General features: G+C 31.9%; 1 non-coding gene across 1 annotated transcript; it reads right to left on the bottom strand.

Moving 5' to 3' along the window:
• Window positions 1-328: 328 nt before the first annotated feature.
• Trnat-agu lies at window positions 329-402 on the bottom strand. The gene has a single exon. It is a non-coding gene; the product is annotated as a tRNA-Thr (tRNA).
• Between the last annotated feature and the right edge of the window lie 9,227 nt (window positions 403-9,629).

A 9,629-nucleotide genomic window follows, 5' to 3' on the forward strand; every position in this document is an offset into this window, starting at 1 on the left:
GTTGGCAATCATTTAAGAGATAAATACAAGTGTTTTGAATAGTGTCAAGTTCAGCAACGATGTACACGTATATGTTTGGAACACTTGCGAAGTACGAGTATAGTATCAGTATATCATTCTAAAGTAATTAATTTTAATAATAGAAAATAGAAGAAATCTATTTTCTTCAAATTCGATTCATTACGTCAGTTTTGATATAAACTCGTAGATAAATGCGTGCATTTATTGTCTATTCAACTCTAAATACAAACAAATATATATTATTTTCTACAAATAAAAAAGGTATAGAACTACTGAGGTAACTCTTTTTACAGAGCTGCGTTCTGTAAGGCCCCGGCGAGATTCGAACTCACGATCTCCTGTTTACTAGACAGGCGCTTTAACCAACTAAGCCACGGCGCCATTGTTGCATAAATTATTTCTTTTACAATGTTGTAGATATTTTTCAATTGTTTCTTAAATAAAAATAGATAATAGCTAATATTAGATAATATATATTTAAGTATACTGCCACTAGAACCTCAAAAATATAAGAACATATGTTTTGAAAATACCTCTATAAAAATGTTTGTTTTATCAAAATTGTATAATTTGAAGAATATTTTTATTTACCTGTGCGAGTATTATTTATCTTATCATTTCTACAAAAATATCTTTTTATAAATTAGACGATTATTGAATTTTTAACAGACTTAAAACTTTGTAAAGAAAAAAAAATGCATTGATTTCCAAGAGAAAAGTAATGAATAAAATGTTCACTGCATTTCTCTAGAATTTCAGATCTATTTGACTCCATGTAAAATCGTATAATGTGATACTAGTCCATAACTATATTTCCATAAGGTAAATATTATATTCTAAAATTCTAATTGATTCAACTTCTCGAATAATAATACATATTACTGTGATTTTAAATAAATCTCGTGGTTCTACACATATATCATATGCTTAGTTTTAGGTTTTCCATTTTATAATATGGATCGTTTGACAACTGCTTAACATGCTTACATTATGAAAACCTATTATAAAAAGTTGATTTTGTAGTAGGAACATTTCCTCCATTACGAGAAGTTGATAGTTGGCATAAATTCCATCCGAGTGTGCTATAGGCAAGATTGTGACAGATGTCTAAATAAGCCTTAGATAATATTGGTCCGCAGATGTAGCTGAAAATTTTACAGTGAACATGTCAACAAAACAAGTTGTCTTATCTGAGAAAGAAAAATGCGCAAGTAGGAACATTGTATCCACAAAAATTTTCTCTATATAAGATTTAGTCTAGCGATGTGGTACTTTTATGAAAATAACGTATGTGAAACACATACCGTCAGTTCTAAATGCTACAGCCGCGTTAGTACATATATTTTTTGCCATAAAATTGATGGATGAAGTTGTCTGATTTCAACAGCAAGTTGCAAATAGTCACACATCATGTTCTGTTAAGCCTTTGTTGCACAAGTCATTTCGAAAATTAACGATTTGGTGATCCAAATTTGCCACCAAGACGATCCGGTGACTACTTGTCAACACTAGATATTTTTTTGTTACGTAAAGGATCTCGCGCTTGACTTTTTAAGAAGAAACATTCGTCAAGTTATAACCGATGAATCACCAATTATATGCCACCCTAAAAGACTTAAAACAAAATAATATCATATAAAAGAAATATAACTAAATAATTAATCTATAAGATATTATCGAAAACCTAGTATAAACTCCTAACGTCACCAATGTTCGACACAGTTCAATCACAAGCATTCAAAATACACTAAGCACACTTGTACATTTGCCATAGCGTCATAGTTTCAGTGCAGTATACAATTGGGGATTTGGAACTTAAGTGACACATGAGATATTTCGAACCATTTCACACTATGTATAATGAATTTTTTTTAATTAAATGTTTTCATATGAAATTTAAATTAGTTTTTAAAAATACCTTTATATGAGTCTGTATACGTCATAAATTTCATTTCCGAATTACTTCATCATCATCCATGTTATGTGGATTTGAGCCTAAGGGATTGTTATTAGTTTCCAAACCTAAATTAACTCTCTGAAGAATGTATATTTTAAGGACATCGACGAACTTATTATTTGAAAAATTATTAAATATCGCAGAACGGTAAATGAAATAAAGATATTAATGGCTCTAACGAACTTTCATATTTTCCTCTTGAATTAGAGTGTAATAATTCTAACTAAATATTTTAAATAAACTCTTTCACTCTTTCGATTTTCTAAAGTTCTATGATTTTTCAATAACGTAAAATTTCACAATTTATTGCCTATTACATTTATTTCTTATGTCGAATATCGAATTAAATGTTTTACAGTGGTGACCTGAAGGAGGATCATGTATATTTAAATTAGAGTAATCAAAACACACGGTCGACATTTAATTACTTATTTATAATTTTAAAAAGGCGCTTATAAAAATTATTCTATTCCCTGAAAACTTGTGTGAAAAATAGATAGACAGAAAATTGTTTATTGACTCCCAAAGTTGAACACTGTGACCATTCTGTGACCATCTTTTGTGTTGCTTACCGAGAAAACAATAATGTCTGCTGTTGAAAGCTTCTTCAATTCTCATCTTCGGATAAAGACAAGAGCTCCCGACATAGTAAGCTCTAACTTATCTACCATAATACGGTTCCGATCCACTGAGTTGAGTGGCTGAACTAGTCGTCACGCGACAATCCGCAGAACCAGTGTCATTAATTCGTATATGACCAGTTACGCAGCAAGGCACTATTCTGTGTTTGAATGCCAATTGCTATATCAGACTATCAAAATTTTCAAATTATCGCCGATCTATATGCCTGGAGCCAGTCTCTAGATAGAGTTTCGGCTGTTAAGACTTCTGTGCACGTTGATAATAATATACAGTCCAGTTGCACTTCAATCTGCTTTCTTTTTAATAAAGAAATTTAGACACTTAGATGCCTATATTGTTTCCGAGACAGAGAAAAAGCAGAGACAGTGCTTTTTGAAACACAAGTGAATTCTAGGATTGAGACTCCAGGTTCCACAATTCAAGCTTCTATGAAGCTATAACCAATTAAGACGTTTAATATGTATGGTTCCCAGATATTTAACCTCCTCTGAACGCTCAACAACCCTTTCTCGTATAACACAACTTCTAGACACAACACTTCAACACTTTTTACCGATCATCCGATCATCCATTTACTTACTTTTGCTGGTTTAGCTAGATAGTCAGATATAAAATACAAATAGGAAATTAAAATACGAGCAGTTGGAAGTTTTGACAAAATATAGAGCAATAATGTTTCTCTTATTTTTTAATTACAAACTACTTCACTTTTTTTCTTCCTGTTAATAATATAGCAAGTCAAAAAGCATACGAAATGAAAATGAATTTTAAGTAAACGAACCATTTTAAATTTATTACCTAATTTAAAAATGAGCATAAATTAATTTAAATAAAATACAATTTGCCTAAAAATGTTAATTTATCATTACCATTCAAAGTAGCTTTTAATTGACTTGTAAGTGCAAAGCAAGTTTCACTTGAGCTGAAATGTATTTGCATGCAAAAACCAATTAAAAAATTATAAGCGAAGCATAGATACGAGGAAGGGTATGGGGATGGATTAATCCAACTGCAACATGTGCCAAGTAGCAACTTAATACGTTAAGCATAAAATAACTGAATATATAATGCTACTTAATGAATATTATAGATGAGTCAAAGGATTCCAGTTCTTAGCCGACAGTCCAATAAAAAATATTAAAAACGCGACAGGCGCAGTAACCTTGCGATTTTCATACCAGCACGAGTATCTGACTGCTTTGCCGCGGTTGTCATATAGCGAGTAGGTGCAGCTGCTCCTAAATTTACTTGACATGATGGGGTGTTGAACTTGTTCTTAATTTTGATATGATAACATTTATAATTTCAGTTTCATCCTTCGTCTCGTGTCCTCTTTGTATACAATACACCAAGATATATTTCATGTAATTATAACCTAAAAGTAATGCGGAAAATCTTTAAGGTTAGCGGCTGATAATAATTATGACCAACTACCCCTGATCCTGCTCAAGAAAGAAACTCTTTTCTTCATGTTTTTTGTTTTCGGTTCTTCGATCAAAAGCAATCGCCCTAATTATAAGGAAATGTACGAGTTTATCTGGTTGCAAGGTGCATGCAATTGCTCTATATTTCTACCGCATATAACAAACTTGCATTTTGTCAGTCTTCGTCTTAAAGTTTTCATACAAGAGTTTGCAATTGTGTCACGTGCCACTGCCACTGCCACTGACACTGCTGCTGCTGCTACTGCTGCTGCTGCTGCTGCAAATATAAATTGGAATGTACGCGCAAAAGTACATAACAATCGAAGTAATTACGCACTCTTAAATTGAGCTCTTTTGATAATTAACCGCGGCACTTACCCCTTCAGATACAAGCATGTAACTCAGAATTCTATAAAATTACACTTTTTAAATGGAATTATAGCAAATTATTAACTGCCCAAACACGCATACTATTTTTCATTAATATTTATGCACTTGGCAAGGTCAGTTAATAGATGCGTCAAGTATTACTATATCTTAAAAATGCTTCATAAACCAATGCACTGTAAAGACTGTGAGCACTCTAATACAGTTGATTATACGAGTATCTTTAAGTTCAACTCATTGCAATTTTGATCTCATCTATTTGAGCCCAAATTTCTACATATCTTTTACTTTGCAAAATTTAAGAAATTTAACTTTTCAAAAACTAAGCTAGAAATAGGAAGTTTTTCGTTTAGAGTTTGATGCCAGTTCAATTGAAAAGAAGATTTATAAGTTCAGTTCCGGTTTTCATTCCAATAAAAATAAGAAATTTTTCGAAATTCTGTTCAGTGCTTTATGAATATTTATATTCGTTTTTAGGTCAGTATTAAAATCATTTCATTCTTTCATTTATTTATAGATCAATCACCGTCTTTATGTACTTATATTGACATCAATGAACTATTTAATTTTAAAAATTCAATAGTTTAAGGCATTTGAGTTTAGAATCTTATGATTTAGTGTAACTATGCAATATCACTGACGCGACAAAGTTTAAAATAAACGTATGCTCAACATCAATCTATTTTTCCGGAGCGGTGTTTAGTTTTATAAACCTTTCTTTTTAAGCAAACTAAAGTATTAAATTTTCTAAACGTAACACTACGATTTATTCTTCATTTTAGTACTCGTCTTCATATTCAGTTTTTTTTTTTGGGCAGTGGGTGGAAAACATCTCTTAGAAATGAATATGGAAAATTGCAGCAGCGATACAACCCCATTCCAGTAATCAAGCGAGAAAGATTAGAGCAAGACGCTTAATACTTAGCGGACTAGGTTCATCTAAGCCAGAAAGCATGAGCATAAGGCAGAAAAATTGGGCCAACGTATACCTCGTTTTGGAGAAGGTAAAAAGCGTGCATTGTAGACGTTTGGCTTCTGAAGCCAAACTGGCACAGGGGGAGAATGCCGTTCTCCGAGGAGAAGGATTTCAGCTTGCCAGCTATAAATGTCTCATAAAGCTTGCTGATAGAGGAAAAAGGAGAAAGATGGGGCGATAACTGCCGGGATCAGTTTTGGGTTTGCCATGGTTGGGGAAAGAAGCCGCTATTGTACGTATGATTGAAAAGCATGGCACACTTTTGTAAAAAAAGGGATTAGAAACGTCGCATGACACGCAGTCAGGACCAGCTCACTTTTTGGAGTTTTTTAGTTTATTGCTGATGAATTTTTAATCCTAATAGATGTCATTGTAATTATTGCCGAAAAATCTTATCAATCTCAACAGCAATAGTATCTTTTGAGATTATCAAATATTTTACACAGAATTAATATCAAATTTATTGACCTATACCACAATTGCACGGTTCAATCTTTCACTGACCTTAGCATGATTAATACCTAAACAAAAAAAAAAGTGTTTACAATCTTTTGTCAAATATATTTTTAGTAGAATAGTTTTTAATCATAATATTGATTATATTCTAAATCAAAATATTTTTGAGATTGATTTTAAATATAGCGCTTAGATGTAACAAAATCTAAACATTAATAAAACGGTATTGTAATTAAGGATATTAAAAGTAAGATCTGAGAGTTAAATTAAATAAATTAGAATTAATTGATTTAAAATTTTATTTTTATACAATTGCAAGTATTCAATATTTTGGAAGATATAAATTGCGTGTTCTTCACTTAATCAACAAGAATTTATAGATATACTAATGATAATTAATTATGCATATTAATTAAGCGAAATTTTAAAAGACGCTCCACCAGTAGATTTTATAAAATGCACTATGAAACATCCACCCATTTTAGCTGCTTATGATAAAAGATTTGTATAATACGAATACAGAATATCCATCTGACTTTTATTAAACTGAATAAGGTCTAGAGTTTATCCGTTTAGGTTAGGTTAGGTTATATTACTGTGACAATTACTCTAATTAACCAACTCATTAGTCACCGCGGGTCCATTGTGATAACACTACTTAAAATGGAACCTTAATTGCTAGTAAATTTTAAGTAACGATTTCAAAACTTTAGTAAAGCTTAGAATGTATTATTCTTAGCGCGAAATACTTCTATGGGAGAGATTTTAAGCTGCGGAAAAGATATTCCACTGTTTCTTCCTTCTTCTTCTATACAATTTACTTATAGCTAGAACTTACCCGTGTTAGTTTATAAGACTTTCTAGAGGATTATTACAATATATCTCAAAGATCATATTAAAAATATGAACCACCTAAAAATATTAATAAACTTTATATAATTTGCTTCGTTAAATACATCTAAATCTCTGATTGAGATTTTTTATTCAGTTTTTGATTTTTTAATGTTTTTATGAGTCTATGTATATGTAATATGAGTCTATTACTGAGAATAAATTATATCCAACTTAACCTTAATTTGAATCTCCATACCATATTTGGTTTAGTTTTAATTAAAATGCAATGCAAAGGCATATGAATCGTCGTATATAATTTATCTTTAATTTATATTTGCATAAAATGTAATATGTAGAAAAATTATAAATTATGAAATTTAAATAATATGAAATATTGTGTGCAATTCGGCTCAACTTAAATGAGCTGATAAAATGCAAAATGCACTTGAAGTCATTTTCGAAACCATTTTTCAGTCCTTTGCAACCTATTATATTTATAATTTATAGCTACGCCCTGCAAACAAATCAAAATTGCAAATTAAAACCAAAGTGAACTGAGACTTTTGAATCCATTTGTAGGTTACTTACTTCCCAACAACCGCACAACCTGCTCGAGCTGCGACTTTTAATGTAATTCAGAGTTTTACAAGCCAAAGGCAGTACCAAAAAAAAATTTTAGAAAATCCATCGCCCTTTTATTAGACGTTAAACTTTGAAAAAATTCCATTTTAAGAGAATACTAAAAAATTGTCCGCTTGCCAACTGCATAAAAAATGGCACACACTAGTAGGACGTCATTGGCAGGGTCCGTGGTCGGTGATGACGAAAGCGGTATAAATCGCACGTTTTGTAATAAATATAAAATATGCAGCAGTCTTTACGATTACGTTATGGAAAGAAGAAAATGGAGTAAAGATTTTCAGAATTGTTTTCTTTCCCTTGTCATATTTTTTTTATTTAAATAGACTTTTTCTGCCCAACCTTCCCTTTTAATTTTAACTTTTTTACACTGATTCGTAGCTTGAATCTGATTTGTGCGATAAAAGTTAATTTCTATGTATGAGCGAATGTAAGCGCATTACCCCAATTTGGGTGATGTCTGGCACATTTATTAAGTCTGAAACTTGGTTAAATGGTTGCCATTACTTATAAAATTGACATCTATGTTAGAGAAATTTGCTATTATAAACTTTTGTTGAGGCGATGTCATACAGGCAGCCGTATGACGAATGACATGGCATTTTTATGTTATGCTTCCTCTGGTCACGACTATTAAGGTCCATGTTATTTACAGTATCACGGGCACATCAAAATTGGCTTTTTCGGAGTATGACGAAAATGCATGTTATGCAGAGAGTCACATTGGTTTGTCAATTTTATTTTTTATTACTATTAATTTTGTACTTTTTGGTTGTGCCTAAATTTTAAAGTAAATATATAAATTAATACATACAACACGGCTTTGACTGATTGCCGAGGCACAGATATCAACGGCTCTCATGACCGAATTTAAACCGACATTTGTTTTTGTCTCTCTCTCAGTTTTTAATTTGCATTGAAGGCAACAACTATTTTGATTTTAACTTGCACGTGACACGTGTCTAAAAGATACTTCATTTTGTAAGGTAACGAATATTGCGTATTTAATTCAAAAAGGCACAAATTCGGATACTCCTTACTAAGCAAGAATATTTTTCCTGCAACATGTTTGCGTCCTGACCTAATATAATTTTAATTTCTCCCGTGATTTTATTCTCAAATTTTTAATTTACATATAAAACAACAATAATTTCATATTTAAAGTGACTATAACTATCTGCAAAACATGACCCTTGGGAATGCATTACGCAATTAAACATCTTTAAAGATACCCAGCCAGACTCAAACAACTTTTATGCAAAAAGTATTGTAATGGGGGCATAGCGGAGCATGGGCTTGCAATATTTCTGTGTATATCGTACCTATTCTATCTGAAGTTCTGCCTAGGGTTGGGGGGGTTGGGTTGGAGTGGCGGCCTTGTATCCCAAAAAGCCCACTTAAGAACAAATAATGGCCCATTGTGGTACCACAGGAGTTACGTTGATTTGTATATAGATTGTAATCAGTATACATTTAACGCCGAAGACAGGTAACGACTCCCCTATTAGGTAAAGGAAAGCCAACCTGACAGTTCTATGAACTTGGCTAGGTCCCTAACATTACAGGATGACAACTCAATCCGGTCAGTTAGAAAAGGAGATCTAAGGGTTTTTAATCTTCTTCTGGCTAGGGAAGGGCACTGACACATGAGATGGAGTTCTGCCTAAATTTAAAAGGAAACTTAGATATGCTCACTTTCAATTTGCCACCAAAAATAACTAGCAAGAAAAAACGCATAGAGGCTGTAATAATGTTAATTTATTATTATATTATCTTATAATAATTGTTAACAGTACTGACACCTTTCTTTAAAATCGGAAAGTGTAATAATAATATTATTAGCGATTTATAAAAAAGGCTGTGTTGCTTTTTGCCATTTTTTCTCCAAAACGTATTGGAATTAATTTGCTACTAAAAGACCCAAATTTTGAAATTTATTACTAAACAATACTGTTTTGCTTTAGTGCCGGAGCACAAATACGCCGGCTCTCATGCCGGAGTTTGAACGGCCATATTGTGTTTTCTCTCATTCTCAAATTTAAAATTTGCATTGACAACAACGATAATTGTACTCATGTCGTGCCCAAAACACTCTGCATAACATGGCCCTAAGTGAAATTGCAATTTTTAAGCTGTCAGTCTGTTAAAGATGACCGTATCGGATAAAAGCTAGGGTGTACTTTGTTGAAAATCACAATTATCTCTCCCACATAAACTATGCGTTTAGAAGTCACTTCAAAAAAATAAAATTTACAAAGAATATAAAGAAAAGAAACTAACAGTTACTCGAAGA

Source organism: Teleopsis dalmanni, chromosome 2 (genome assembly GCF_002237135.1).
Source record: "Teleopsis dalmanni isolate 2A chromosome 2, ASM223713v2, whole genome shotgun sequence".
NCBI lineage: Eukaryota > Metazoa > Arthropoda > Insecta > Diptera > Diopsidae > Teleopsis > Teleopsis dalmanni.